Source organism: Dermacentor albipictus, chromosome 5 (assembly GCF_038994185.2).
Source record: "Dermacentor albipictus isolate Rhodes 1998 colony chromosome 5, USDA_Dalb.pri_finalv2, whole genome shotgun sequence".
NCBI classification, from domain to species: Eukaryota; Metazoa; Arthropoda; class Arachnida; order Ixodida; family Ixodidae; genus Dermacentor; species Dermacentor albipictus.
In genome coordinates this window covers 147,262,953-147,276,196 of record NC_091825.1, presented here as the reverse complement: position 1 = coordinate 147,276,196, position 13,244 = coordinate 147,262,953, and positions in this window count along the sequence as shown.

The window sequence follows — 13,244 nt, the reverse complement described above, 5'->3', positions numbered from 1 at the left end:
CCACGCCGGTACGTCACATGACGTCACCGATTTCAGAGTTTTGTTCGTATTTGGGCCGCGTTAGCTCAGTGAAAGTTCCCGAAACTTTCCATATTCAGTCTTTGGCTCCTTTAGAACATAATGTAGTCGATATTTATCCCTAAATTAACTATAGGCCCTTGCAGACGCCGTCGAAATCTGTGTCGTCACGGCAAGCTGGTGCGGGAACTTCAAGGCGGCGTCGACACCCGTCTTTTAGTTTTGCGCTAGAGTGCACTATTTGGCGCCTTCTCGTGCTTATCGAGCTTCTCCTGCCGGTAAGAGAGGCGTTTGTTTGGTATTGTGAACGGATAAAATATCAATACAGGGGAAATCATTTTTGCTCATTAGTGTCCATTTAAGACATGTACACACTTATCAAGGCTTCTCTCAGCGGCAATGTCCAGGAGCCAATGTTAATAATTGTCACACTGCAAGAGACAATGGAGTAAGACAAGAAGCAGCAGCTTGTAACATATGAAAAAAGAAAAACCAAATTCATACAGGAACTCCTCTGGTAGTTGTCGAAGTATGCGTAAGCATTGTGAATCTTGCTCATCACCATGCAGCCCGGTGTCATTATTAATGTTACGCGCCTTCATCCGAACAGTACAAACCCTTATCAACCCTTATCAGTTATCAATATTATCGGATTCCCGACCTGGGTATCATGGCTGCTGCTCTACATGTCAGATGGACCCAGGTCATCCTTACCTCGGATATGCTCCTGACTCGAAGCTTTTTTTTTCTTTTTCATGGCACTCGACTTAATTCGTTCGTTTTCGCAAACTGCGTGCCTCGCTCAGGTTCCCCTTCCACCATTTACGCGGCGGCTGCCAATTCTCTGGTGCGCCTTCGCAAGGTTCACCCCCGCATCGATGTAGTTCCAACTCCAATTAAAGAACTAGTCGATATCCTTACCCCAGGTCTCTCCCCGCATTGCCAAAGGTACGATCTGTCCTTCCATAGGCCAAGCTGGAAGCTCATAACGGCCAGCTTACTTGACGCCAGGCGAGCTACGTTCATGTTCATGTACCGCCTGGCACGGTGCTGTCTGCCGGTGAGCTACAGACGATTGGCAGCCATCCCAACACGTCGTGTGTGCCCTTTTTGTGGTAGACGTGAGGATACGCTACATATTTTTTCACAATGTTTGCTTTCCACAGCTCTCCTTTAACGGATAGCTAGTCTTTTTATCCTCCCAGGTGTTCCTTTTCAGACTGTTCGTTTTTTGCAACCTTTGCCTAAGCAGGCGATCGACCATTTCGTGCTACTTGTAGAGTACTTGTACCAAGTTTGGCAAGCACGCTGTGATGCAGTTTTCGAGGGGCGGGCGCCGGGCCTTCACGAAGCGCTTGCAAAAACACGGAAAGAGGTCTGGTTCCATACCACCTGGAAGCGGCATCACTTAGGCGAGAAGTTTCTCAAAGTATGGGCTCGCACTACCGTGATCTTTGACGAGTCAGGCAGAAAGCTCCCTGTTAAGTTGTGATGCATGCGTCTAAGGTCTCCCGACTTGGCCGTATGCGCCATTCGATACACGTGTTTTTCGTTTCAATGGAACCCAGAAACGGTCGTGGCGCACCCTCGTGCGGTCGCGTTGAACCGCGGACGGCTTTGGTGGTCTCCACGGTTGTTTGCCCTGACCTCTTCTGTGTTAAGGCAATCCGAGGGTCTGTCGAGCTCAAGTCCTGTAAGACCGACATGGCTGTTTGTGTGGTGAGCGCAGTAGCTAAAAGTTTGTGCTGCTCTACAGCAGCCCCCTTACCTGTTGGCCCTAGCCGAAGCCCAGTCAACCCAGGTAGAGGGGGAGCGCCGGGGTCATTGTACCGAATGACGCTGAATTGATGAGTACATGAATGCTCCGGGACGCGTTACCTACGGGTACCATGTATTCTTCCCATTTGACAACGGCGCGCCCTTAACGATATATCGCATTAATAGGTCGCCTGCTTCCCGAGTCGCACCCTCGAGGTGCTTCGCCATCGCAGTATCCATCGCTGTGCCGATGTGCGCGCTGCCGACGTACTCGCCCGAGTGAACACCAAGATGACGTTTGCTCGGCCCTCGTAAATTGTGTGATTGTCGTAGAGATAAGGGAAGAAGAAGAAGTCGCCGAAGGGAGCGAACGCACTTCACGTCGGCTCCGTTTTCCAAGAATTTCGCTGTGATTATCGCTCATTCACCTCATGAATGTAACACCAGCTTGTGCAGGAAGTCACCAAGATTCTACTGGCACCATATTCAAGGTGGGAAACGACTTCCTTCCCAATCACAGAGGCTTTTCACCAGCTCCACGCTAACCCTCACCGGAGCTCGCTTCGCCGGAGCGGTGATGGAAGTTCAAGTGAACGGGGAGGACATCTCCCCTGAAGAGTTTCTCCAAGGCAACGGTTGGTGCACCATTCGATACAAGACCCAATTCAACCGCGAGGCCGCGCAAAGCAACACCCAGAACGGAACCCACTCCCGCACCGGCGAGGGAGCGAACGGCGACCGACAGCGTTCGCGTCAAAGACAGCGTAACGTCAAGCAGCAAGTCATCAGGAACAGTAAAATGCCACTACTCCCACGAAGTGATTTCAAGGTCGTGATACGACCAAGAGGAGGCCTCGACGTTGCCGCCACCGGAACCGTGCTCCTCGCGTCGGCCATTTACCGGGCGGCCAACGTACCGGGGCAAGAAGCAGGGGAGGACACGGTGTGCACCAACAACCGCCAAAACATCATAGTCGTGAGTACACCTCACGCTACTCACGCCGCTAAGTACAGACAACTAGAAGCCATCACCATCGGTGATCGCCGCCACGAGGTCAGTGCCTATGAGACGGCCCCCGACTACACGGTGAAGGGAATCATCAGGGGAATCCCGTTGGAGGAGGACGCCAAGTCCATTCACACCAACATCGTTCACGCCCGCAACCCCGACGCCCTGGCAGCCAAACGGCTCAGTAACACCAAGACGGTCATAGTGGCCTTTCAGGGACCGCGAGTGCCCTCCTACGTCAGGTACGGCGGCGCCCTACTTCGCTGCACCCTGTATCGCAAGCAAGTCGACATGTGTCACTGCTGCGGGAGACTCGGTCACCGCATGGACGTGTGCCCCAATCCTCAGGACAAAGTGTGCCGTGGTTGTGACGCCCTCAACCCAGGCCCCGACCACCAGTGCTCCCCACGTTGCAAGCTGTGCGGGGGAACACACATGACAGCGGATCGCAACTGCCGCGCAAGGTACAAGACCCCCTACGTCGTGACAAAGAGGCAATGGGAACGACACAGGGCCAACGAGGAAGCGGAGGCGGCCGCCAAAGCCACCAGCCCCGCCGGCAAGCCACGCTCGAGATCCAGGACCCGCAGCCGAGGCCGCTCCCGGTCCCGGAGCCGCACCCCAAACCCACGGCAGCAGCAGCAGCAACGCCGGTCTCGCAGCCGCACCCCCAGAAGGACCTCAACAAGAGACACCGAAACCACCGAGAAGGTGAGCTGGGCAGATGCGGTCACGGGAAAACGAGCACCAACCACGAAGGCTGGCGACAAAGCACCCGCTAAAACAGAGACGGAGGTAACTAAATTAACACAGGCGATACAAGCGCTGCAGAAGCAAATAGAACACATGCAGACACAGATTCGCGAAAAAGACGACCTCATACAACAACTCCAGCATGCCGTGAAGAGCGGTACCGATACAGAGGCCATGCATGAGACTCAAGAACAACCAATAGACGACGACGAAGTCGTATACCCCTACACTAAACGCAGGCCCGCTCCCTCACAGACCACTCAGGCCACGCAGGGAACAGAAGAGGAACCCATAGAGGACGACGAGGTCGAGTTCCCCGATACCAAACGAAGACCCACTCCCACCCTTACAGAGGCAACACGACCCAAACGCACGCGCGCAGCGATACGCGACGCGCGAATAGATGCACTCGAGGCTCGCTTCAGCAATCTCGAGGAAACTATCATCGCGTCCATCACGCGCACCATCCAGCGGAGCCTGGAGAGTGTTCACCTCAGACTGTCGAGATTAGAAGCCGCAAACAGCACGATCGTACCGTCGCATAGGGAAGCGGCGCAACACATGTAACAAGATATTAGCATGGCCCGACACTCATCGAAACAAAAACACACGATATGGCAGTGGAACTGCAGAAGTTACCAAAACAAACGAGCGCACTTACAACAATACCTGAAAACGATCCCCGAACGCCCAGACGTCATCATACTGCAGGAAACGAATGGTCCCGCCAAACTCGCGGGGTACCAGTCTATAACAGGCAAGGCGGAGAAACCAAACGTCACCACACTGGTCAAGCGAGCGCACACAGTTATCGAACACGATACCAAAATCAGAGACATCGAAAACGTTCTCGTAGAATTAATTCCACCACGCAAGACCCGCAATAGCATCTTCGTACTCAACGTCTACAGCAGTCCCAGATGCCGCCAGCACCGCTTCCATGTCCTCTTCAAACGGGCAATCGACATCGCCAAGGGGCAACAGCTGTTCATTGGGGGGGACTTTAACGCAGCGCACACGGCGTGGGGTTACAAGCACGATCACCCCAAAGGCACCAATCTATGGGCAACGGCGCAATACGCCGGACTCGAGCTGGTCACCGACCCCGCGGCACCAACAAGGCAGGGCAACAGCGTAAGCACTGACACGACGCCGGACCTTACTTTCACGCGCAACACACGCAAAGTCACTTGGACAAACACCATGCAAGACTTGGGGAGCGATCACTACATTATTTCCATAGAAGCAGAAGGCGGTCCGCAGGAACACAATGCCGGTCGTCAAATGAAGATCACCAACTGGAATCGGCTACGCAAACATCGTGATGAGCAACAGATGGAAGACATCACAGATATAGAACAGTGGACCGACCAACTGCGGTGGGATATCGAGCGCATGACGCAAACGATCCCGTCGACAGCTGGGCTCGAGACAATAGACTCCCGGTTGCTGCACATGTGGGAAGCCAAAACTAACCTGCAGCACCGATGGAAACAACAGAGACACAATAGGAGACTGCGTAAACGGATTGCACAGCTCAACAAAGAAATAGAAAAGCACGCGCTTAACCTGCAACATCAACAATGGGAAGAGAAATGCGCGGAGATGGATGGTCAACTCACCACGCGTCGCACGTGGCAGATACTGCGGTACCTGATCGATCCCGCCAACACCAAGACCACACACATGCAAGGCATATACAAAATCATACACGCTTACGGGGGAACGGAAGAACAATTCTTACGGGATACGGAACGCCTTTACATATCCCAAACGCCACCGCAAATATATCCAGACTACTCAGGAGAAAGCAACGCCACCCTAGACGAGGAATTCTCCGTAGCCGAAATCCAGGCGGCCCTCGTAAAGCTGAACACCAAGTCGGCCCCTGGCCCCGATCGAATACCCAATCGGGCACTACGCAATCTCGATTACGGATCGATCGAGAAACTAACAAAATACATTAATGAGTGCTGGGCGCACGGCAAGCTACCCCGACAATGGAAAGAAGCAAATATCACACTGATACCGAAACCCGGAAAGAAATTACAGCTGGAAAACCTGCGCCCCATCTCCCTCACGTCCTGCGTGGGCAAGTTAATGGAGCACGCGTTTCTCAATAGACTCACGGATTACCTCGAGGACAACGACTTATTTCCACACACCATGATTGGGTTCAGAAGACATCTCTCCACGCAAGACGCCCTTCTGCAACTAAAACACCAAATCATAGACAATCCGGGGCGTTCGACGAAAGCCATCCTCGGGCTGGACCTGAAGAGGGCCTTCGATAACGTTCGCCACGATGCCATATTGCGACAAATAGACAATCTAAATCTCGGCCTGCGCACGTACAACTACGTCCGAGACTTCCTCACGGGAAGAACCGCTCGCATGCGAGTGGGGCAACTACAGTCAGAGCAAATCAACATCGGCAGCTCGGGCACCCCGCAAGGCTCGGTGATCTCGCCAATGCTCTTCAACCTCGTCCTGCTGGGGTTGCCCGACCAACTGTTTCAAATCGAAGGACTGCATCACACGCTATACGCGGATGATATTACGATCTGGACGACAACGGGCAGCGACGGAGCGATCGAGCAACGTTTACAACAGGCCATCCAATGCGTAGAAAACTACCTCGTGGGCACGGGACTCGCCTGCTCGGCCGAAAAATCCGAACTGCTGCTGTATAGACCAGTCAGAAAGGGGCGCCCACCTAAATGCTACACCCCCCAGGAAAAGCAAAAGATCCAATTAACGGCATCAAATGGCCTACCCATCCCTATAGTAGAGAAAATCCGGGTACTAGGAATGATGATAGAGCATAAGGGTGGCAATGGCGAAGCACTTCGCAAGATAACGGCAAAGGCCACCAGCACGATGCAGCTCATTCGACGCATCACCAACAAACACGCGGGCATGCGCGAAGGCAGCGTCATCCGACTCATCCAAGCCTTCGTCATTTCCCAGATAAGGTACACGGCAGCGTTTCACAACTGGACGGTTGCGGAAAAAAACAAGCTCAACGCGCTCATACGCAAGGCGTACAAATGTGCGTTGGGACTTGCGCCTGGAGTCAGCACCACCAAGCTCTTAGAACTAGGCCTACACAATACGCTCGAAGAACTCGTGGAGGCGCAACAAGTGTCCCAACTTGAACGCCTATCCAAGACCCGCCCGGGCAGACACGTGCTTGAAAATCTCGGCATCACATACCACTCGCAACATGGCGTCAAAGTAGACATTCCAAGACCCATACGCGAGCAACTATACGTACCCCCATTGCCTCGCAACATGCACCCCCAACACCACACGGGGAGGCGTAAAGCCAGGGCACAACAAATGAACAAAAGTTACTCTAACGACAAGGATGCGGTCTTCACCGACGCAGCCCGCTATCGAGACAGGAAGAGTTTCGTGGCAGCAGTTACTAGCCACCGAGGCAACCACCTCACGAGCGTCACCGTGAACACGGCACATGCCGAAGCGGCAGAGGAAGCGGCCATAGCACTGGCCCTCACACAAACCAAAGCTACATACGTGATCTGTGACTCGCAAACAGCAATTCGCAATTTTGCAAATGGGCGCATCTCGCAAGAGGCGTATCAGATACTCCAGCGACATCCCATACACCAGGGAGAGGCCGACATTGATACCCGAAGGCATTTGCTGTGGATCCCGGCACACACTGGAATGAGCACCCCCAACGAAGCGGCTCACGGCGTTGCTCGAGGCCTGACTGACCGAGCAGCATCGGAGGAAGAGCCCCCGCGGGGTACTGCAAACGTCTGGGCATGGGAGGATCGTATGACCACTTTTCACGACATCACGGCACACTACCAATTACAAAGACGCATATACCCATTCCCTCACGCTATGTTAGACAGGACGCAAGCAGTACACTTCAGACAATTACAAACAGACTCTTACAGAAACCCCAGACTCATGCACGCCATGTATCCAGACATGTACACTACAAACAGATGCACATCGTGTGGCGAGGTTGCCACACTAAATCACATGCTATGGGAGTGTCGGGACCTAACAAACAAGTCGGGCAGTGCCGACCCCTCCGTCTCTTCCACCGCCAGCCTCCAGTCACGCTGGATGACCGCACTGCTCAGCTCTGACCTGACAGAACAACTCTGGGCCGTCCAGCGAGCCGAGGAAGCCGCTTCGAGACAAGGTCTCGGAACCGCGTCCGCGGCGGGTGCCCAGACCCACTAAAGGACGCCGGACTCAAATCTTGCTGATTTGAAATTAAAGTTTACGCTCTCTCTCGTAGAGATAAGTGCTGAAGGAAATGTACTACTCATGTCACTCGGTGCGAGAGTATAGCCTCGCGTAGCTATCTAGAAACGCATCAAATGGATGAGACACTGTGGACTCAACCGTGAGTTGAGGAATAGCCTCCAAGTTTGGCCCGTTGTACGCACCTAAATTGGCAGTAGTGGCGTCTACGTGAACATTCAAAATCAAGCTCGAACTATGCGCCACAGTGACGTTCAGTAGGCGGAGCGTTGTGGGAATTCGTGCACACCGCTAGCCACCTCAATGCAAGGCATTGAAGGACTACAGGAGTACTGCGAAGGGGATCAAACGCGATCTTTGTCAATAACTACATTTATGCATGCTGAACGCCTTGAAGTGCTTTTTGTTGTTGCAAATCATTTCTGAAATTGTGTATTTTTAATGTCTTCTAAATGTCGACTTCGATAAGTGTTTCGGACTTCCCCTTTCCCTTTAAAGGAATTCCTTTTGAGAGCGCCTGATCAGCAGCGTTTAATGGTCGAGCACGTGGCAAATCAAAAGTGCTCAGAAAGGACGAATAAATTTCGAACACAGATTTGTTGCAAAATGTCTGGTCCCGGGCTTGCCAGACATATTGTGCTCATTTCACTTGCATTAAGATCCCTCGCATTTCACAAGAATGCAAATAAATAAACAAACAAAATATCAAGCGACATTAGAGGAGAGTACATTATCACTTGAATTTAATGAGAGGGCTTCAATACCAGGAAATCGATCTAACAGGGTGAAACAATCAGAGTTATGCAGTTATGTGCTGCAGTGCTAACCTGCATAGAAAAAAAGAAAAAAAAAGTCGCGGTTTCGCACGAAAGACGAAGCATTGTTTTAAAGTTTGAATAACAGCGCAGTGACAGCAGAGGGAACAGAAGAGAGAATAGTGCGCTAATGCGCCTCTGTCCCCTCTGCTGTCCTTGCGCTGTTATTCAAACTTTAAAGCATGGTTCACCAACAAGTCCAATCCTACACCCTTAATTGCGAAGCATTGATTGCTTATAGCAAGTTATTAGACAGCTATGCGCAGTAGGGCTTGCTTTACCAGCTGAATAGACTGCTGTAAACATACGCTCAATAACATTCACGGTGTCACGCGCGCACAAGCAAACTTGAAGACTTCTCACTCGATGACCGCGTAGCGGCAGCAGCGTTGAGCGAATTCGCCTCCGTGCTGCCTCTCGCTTCAGCGCGAACCAGGCTCACGAGAGCACAAGCGCACACGAAGCCATCAGCTATCTTAGGTCGGCTAGCCTACGAACCCAGCGCAGATTACCTCCAAGCATGGAGGAATGAAATAATAGGGGGGAGCTTGCCACAACGCGATTGAAGCCGATGTGGCGGTCCAACACGTGGTAAAAACGTCAGAGCGCGCGGTAGGTTTTAGTACTCCCGGTTGATTTTTTTTCTCGATACGCATTCGAAACCATTTGAAACACTTCAAATAACCAAGAAACATGGCTACCATCGCGGTACTTTCGCTTAATGCCGCGCTCAAGTTTCTGTAATGTGGCAAGGAATCGCAGTGCTGCGCTATGCGTGTCGGAAGTTGAAGGCAAATGTTGCAGGCCTCTCCGAAAGGTGCGCGGCAGGTGTTCTGTGGCACGGCGTCACTACACTGCTGACTGCTTTTGCGGTAACCGTGCGCTGCGGTTCGGGTTACAGTAAATTGCATAGTAATGTCTGTTGTCATTTCAGAAGCTAAGCACGCATATCCTTCACTTATAAAGGGAATCGTAAAGTGGTCAGTTCTCGTGTGAGGGATAAAGCAACGTTTAGTTTACGAGTTAGACGTTAAAGAACTCCCGGTGGCCCATATTATTCTGGAGTCCTCCACTACGGCGTGCCTCACAGTGAGATTGTAGTTTTGGCACGTAAAGCCCCCATAATCTTTTCTAATAAGATCGTATGCGTCCGATGACCTACCGCTCGTTCGTGTTCGCAGTACGCAGTGTTCGAAGATCAGTGCTTGGGAACATAGCGGAGATCGCATGACCCGGTCATTAATTAAGGGTCTCAAACTCCAAAAGTTGGAACAAGCGCTGTTTGCAGTTGCTGCTGCTTTTCTTGGGAGCAGACAGATTGAGCACGCACCGCCTTTCACGAGAAAGCAGCACAGCACGTACGTAGCAAATGCGATCAATAGCATACATGCAAACCCTAGCTCATGCGTAAGGTGCCACTGATCCAGCGACAATGCTAATCAGTAGAGCTGGCGTAACAGGGCAAAGTACACACGGGCAAGGCCTCTGTCAAAACTGTGACGAATAAATATCGCTTACTAGTGCTCACAACGGTCTGTTTACTTCGGCCGAAGTATACCTGTAGCCTAAATGCGCCGACGTTGGATTGTGAACCTTTCACAACTCGCCCTAAAAGCGCAACACATGCCTTGCAGGAAACAAACGAAGCGGAACAAGCATCCAGAGAAAAATGTGACCACAGATACCGGCAGAGCAACCGATCCGCCTTCCTCCCTTGCACGCGCGAGAAGACGCCGTCGCATCAAGTCACAAATCGAGGCTCACCTACAGCGTATGGCCAGGTTGTTATCACTTTCTTTACAGGGAACCTCATGGCGGCGCCGAAAGTTTGCCTGGAGTGTCCATATAATTGCTATTGCAATGGATGAACTGCCAATAACTATATTTTTGTCTACTTGATATGCAATGGTTTTCCACTTCTGCAATAGGCCTTTCCAAAGAGACTGCCCCGAGCATCACCATAACGCACCCTTTAGAGCGCTGTACTTACTCGTAGAACAGTTGCACCCTTTGGGGTGTATATATTTGCCCCACAATGGCTCATCTGTCTTGCTTGCGTTTCCTTGGAAACGCTGCGCTCCCTACTTTCCTGTCGAGAATGCTAGCTGTCATGCTGATGACGCACATGCCGTTCGAGACTTGAAACTACCGGGCATGCAGCTATAACGAAAAGAAATGCGGACGAGACGGATGACGATTATTGTTGTTGGGAAAGCTACGCCCCAAAGGGTGGAAACTTTTAATTAAAGAGTATGCGCAAGCTCTCGCAAAGCACTGCACCAGCTGCAGTGTGTGCGTACTCGCATACAAGTCCCTACAGCAGATACTGCCTCCCATTTTCAGTGAAATTCACCGTTCTCGTCAACTGCATCCTAAGTTATGAAGCGCCAAATGAACGGAACAACGAGCAAAATGAAATTCGTGCTTACGTATGCTGTGGCTTTCAGGCCTTAGTTTGTGCTTCTGTTCCAAAGCCGAGACTAGCTTGCCATACTTAGCATGATGTTTTATGACCTAGTCACGAAAGCGTGTTCCTGTCCGCGATGGTTCCCGTTGGTCAGCCAACGGGGACTACAATGCTCCGCCAAAAAATCTGAGCTCCTACGAGTCTGGCGAGGCCGGGGTAACCACACAGTCCCCACAGATCCAACAAGAAGACTCGAAGTACGCCTCAACGGAGGCCTCATACCAGAGAAGCCATTGCCGAGGATGCTGGGCATATGGCTGCAGTCTAACCATAGGCCACACACACCCTTACACTCCTCAAAACCACTGTCAAGGCAATATCACACATTAGTATCTCTTGCGTAACATCCAAGAACAGAGGAATGAAGGAAAGGGACACCCTCCGACTGGTCAGTGCAATATCACACATTAGTATCTCTCGCGTAACATCCAAGAACAGAGGCATGAAGGAAAGGGACACCCTCTGACTGGTCAGTAGCCTTGTGGTGAGCAGAATCACATACAGCCTGCCTTACTACCACCTCACACAGTCTGAGACAAAGCAGGCCGACACACTTTTGAGGACTGCGTTCAAGACCGCTCTCCGCCTGCCGATGAGTACATGGACTGAAAAATTATTGGCGCTAGGGTTGCACAACACCATCAGCAAACTGACAGAAGCCCATTACGTCTCGCAACAACAGAGACTTGCACGGACTCGCACGGGCTGGCAGGTCCTACAAACCGAGTTCCCAGCAATAACACGAACCCAAGAAACCTGCTTGATACCTCGTCACGTCCAGGACAGGTTTCACGTTGCCCCGATACCACGCAACATGGACCCTAACATACACTCCGGCAGGAGGAGAGCAAGAGTCCAATACACGGAGAAAGCGTTCAAGTTCAATACCACGGCCCGTTTTACAGACGCCACCATGTATGGGACAAACAACAAGGGCACAGTGGCAGTGGCATGCGACCACCGAGGCCACGTTATTTCCGCTGCATCGACCCGCCCCTGCACGATCACGGAAGCCAAAGAGCTGGCCATCGCAGAGGGCTTACATGCAAACCAACCACTGACGATCCTCACGGATTCCCAGCAAGCCTGCCACAACTTCCTACAGGGAAGAATTGGAAGAGCTGCTGCACAAGTCCTGGCCCGAATACTTAAGGAGGACCCCCGAGGACTTCACTACCGAAACCATCATCTGGATACCGGGCCACACTGGCATCACGGGCAACCTGCAGGCCGACAGAGCAGCTCGAAGATTTGTACATAACCGAGCACTCATCACGCCGGCTGCAGCAGAGCCGGACCCTGTCGACCTCGAGTATTCAGCCATCGTGAACTACCACAGAGGGTGTCGCTTGGAATATCCACCACCCCATCGAAATCTAAAGACAGAAGATGCCGCCACCTGACGTAGGCTCCAGACAGGCACTTACACAAACCTACACCTATTACATCTGATACACCCCACAGCCTACAGGGACGAATGCCCATGATGTGGGGCCACACCAACTGTATACCACATTAAGTGGGAGTGCACACTACACAACACAGAACACCTAGATACGAACACCACCAGGGAGCAATGGGTGGCACTGCTGTCCAGCTTGGCCTTCGATGACTATCTTGGCCCTCGATGACCAGCTGAAGCTGATAAAGAGAGCTGAGAAAATGGCAAGAGCCAGCGGAGCCTTGGACTAAGGGCCCCGACCATTAGCGGTTTTTCTTATTTTAATAAATTGTATCTATATATCTATTTTATGGAAGGAACAAATTTTAATGCTTGTTGGCCTCAAAACACAATTAACATAGCAAAGAATATGCAGTAACTGTAGTGCCATGTTGCTTGAGCATGCAGCGATAGCGAGAGCACAAAGTTAAAAATTAAGCTGTTTTATCCACAGCATGGACTACATTACAACAGTGCTGCCATCAGTTGTGCACGAGGCCAATACTTGCCTACAAAACCTACGAATGGCTTGTAATGTGGTTCCTGCGACACATTTGAATACTTCATATTGGAGCGTCTTGCTTTCTATGTCCAGTGCACCTCACTACTAAGGGATCATGATCTTTTTCAACTGTGGTGCACGACCCTCGAATGCCCGTCTCTCTATGGTTGCACATCTTGGCGATACTAGGTTCATTGCGTCCTTACCTTTCTAAATGATACCACTTTGCT